Genomic DNA, 2920 nt, shown 5'->3' on the forward strand with positions numbered 1-2920 from the left:
AGCAGTGGAATGTTTTAGGATAGCCAATCGGCAAACTTAAACCCTATGGAATATGCATTTTACCTGCTAAAGAGGAGACTGAATGGCAAAAGCCTCCAAAACAAACAATAACCAAAAGAGGCTGAAGTGTAAGTACAAAACAAGGATGCAAAAGTTTGGTGATGTCAACGGGTCACAGGCTTGTCGCAGTTATCAACAAGGAATTCATTCGATTTGTTTACATGTATTTATTATCATCTGTTTGGTGAATGATATAACATTTCAAGTGTAGCTGTCTTCTAAGTCAAGTTCGACGTTTCACCACTGAATTGCTCAAATGACTTTGTTTCCCCTACCAGCTCTCTCTCTGTGCTTTGCGATGTCATGCACACAACAACTCGGAAAGAAGCAGTTCACGGTTTAATGATACGCCATGATCAAATTTCAACAGTTGTTATAATTATTGTTTTTGATTATTTAGCCGTATTTAGTGTCATGTTTGATAGAGAGTGATGCAATATTGCCAACTCCCACGATTATTTTTTAAAAAGTGACCAGCAACAAAAATATACTCAGGGCTCTATTTTCATGCCCAGCACAAGTCTACAGACGAGCGCAGGTAGAAGAGTGCATTTGCGCCATTGTCTGATGGAACGCAGCCGACTCCCGGCCAATCGAAGTGGCTCCCCTCATTCTTTTTACAATTTGGTCGAGTCGAGGTGCATGCAACGATTATAAATTGATTGCCTGTATGGAGCGGCAGCCTTGACTCTATAGCCCATGACAGGGCGGGGTCATGTGACTACAGGAAATGTGAAAAGTGGACACTTTTTCAAAATACTTCTATTTCAAAAAACACCTCATGAGAGCGTAAATCTGAGCGTAATAGAAACACACTTATTGAGGTGAAAAGCGCCACCCAGCCTATCAAAATATGTTTACTAGCCACTCGCTCTGCATCAATGCATTTTTCTGAAATTGATTTGCCTTGACTTGGTGAGCTGAGTAACCAATCAGGTGTTAGGACCTGCCTATCAAACTTTGAGGGGCAAGTTTGACTGATATATATATACATATATATATATATATATATATATATATATATATATATATATATATATATATATATATACATATATATATATATATATATATATATATATATATACATATACATATATATATATATATATATATATATATATATATATATATATATATATATATATATATATATATATATATATATATATATATATTTTTTTTTTTTTTTTTTACAAAAAATCATAGGTAATTTAATAAATTTATGACACATTTAATTATTCAATGGTGTATTCATTTATTAAATTTTGGCACTTTTGGTCCTCCATACTATATAGTAGCAATACAATACATTTGATAAAAAGTGCTCCACGCTCAATCGCAAATATAAACATGAAAAAAACATGAGCAGGTAATGTGTTAAACATGCAAAGTTCTGCGTATTTTAATTTTTACATTTCAGTGTCTTTATGTGATAGCTTTAGACAGCGTTTGCCCTCGGAAATCAGCTTAATCACACACAAATGGTGCATAGCTGTGTCCAATTTCACACGTACTTTTCCTGCTTACGGCAATACTGCCCTGACCCCTGACCCTTCGGCAACCAGACACTAGATGTTGCGGTACATCAATGGCTGCAACATTCAAACCAAATCAAAAGCAGGTACTGTCTTTTAGCAACTGTTAAGCAATTTAATTAATATTCATGAGGCTATATAGAATATATTTATAAACTGACAGCCAAAACAGACCTGCAGTATGCACTGAATGAAATGTTTTGACAATGTAAAATTAAGTAAGTTAAAATGCAGTATGTAAAAAGTCAAGCATGCCAAAAGGGGTTCTGAAAAGGCAAAGGAAGAAGACCTGCAGATAAAAAAAAAACTTTCATTAGCCATTAAAAAAAAAAAAGAATGGAAAGAACAAGGTGTAAACAAACTCACTACTGGTGAAACTGTCACTTGTTTAAAGACCTTAAGCTGGCAAATTAGTTGTGGGGTCAGACCCCAACTAAGTTCTATTGTCTGCTGTGACACCAGTCCGTCATGCTTCTGTAGAGAAAATCAAATAAAAACAATAGCAGCATAACAGGAAAGATCAGTCACTGCTTTAGTAAATCCTCGTGATGTTCATTGTTAGGATCATGGATGGGTAACCATGACAGTGTTTAGTAAAGGAAGTGAATCACACAGAGCTGCTCTCACCCCAACATTTGGGTAAAGGAGTAAAGCAATATATAAATATTTATACTGTAAGACTACAAGGAATTTTTGACAATAATATGTTATATGTGACCTCACTAGTCTAAACATGACATTCTGAATAATATTACATTTCTGGAATATTAGTTATGAAGCAAAATCCAGCCGTTTTTATCCATCTCAGGGAGCGGCCATTTTGCCACTTGCTGCCGACTGAAGATGACATCACAGTTGCACAGGCAACGACCAATCACAGCTCACCTGTTTTCTGAAGATGCGCTGTGATTGGTTGTTACCTGAGACCTGAGCACCATTGATGTCATCTTCAACTGCTTAACTCATATTCCACTTACGCAATATAACATATTTAAACTAGTGGGGCTGCATAGAACATATTATTGTCCCCCAAAAATGTGGGGTTGACTTCACCTTTAAAAGGTTGCCGTGAAGCTTTGCTCATTGTGGCCTGAAAAGCTTCCATCAAATGATGCTAACATTGCTAACATTCACAGCTAACTAACACTGAAATGAACATAATCGGCATATGCACATTTTCCTTTCCCAGCGTTCTCACACACATCTCTTTCAGTTACTTGTTCACTCCTTAACTTGCCGCCCCCGCACACAGTCCACTGTTCCCCTGCACACTTACTGTGGAAGATCCAAGCCTGTAATTGCTGCCTCTGTGGCGTGGACAG

This window comes from Vanacampus margaritifer, chromosome 7 (assembly GCF_051991255.1).
Source record: "Vanacampus margaritifer isolate UIUO_Vmar chromosome 7, RoL_Vmar_1.0, whole genome shotgun sequence".
NCBI lineage: Eukaryota > Metazoa > Chordata > Actinopteri > Syngnathiformes > Syngnathidae > Vanacampus > Vanacampus margaritifer.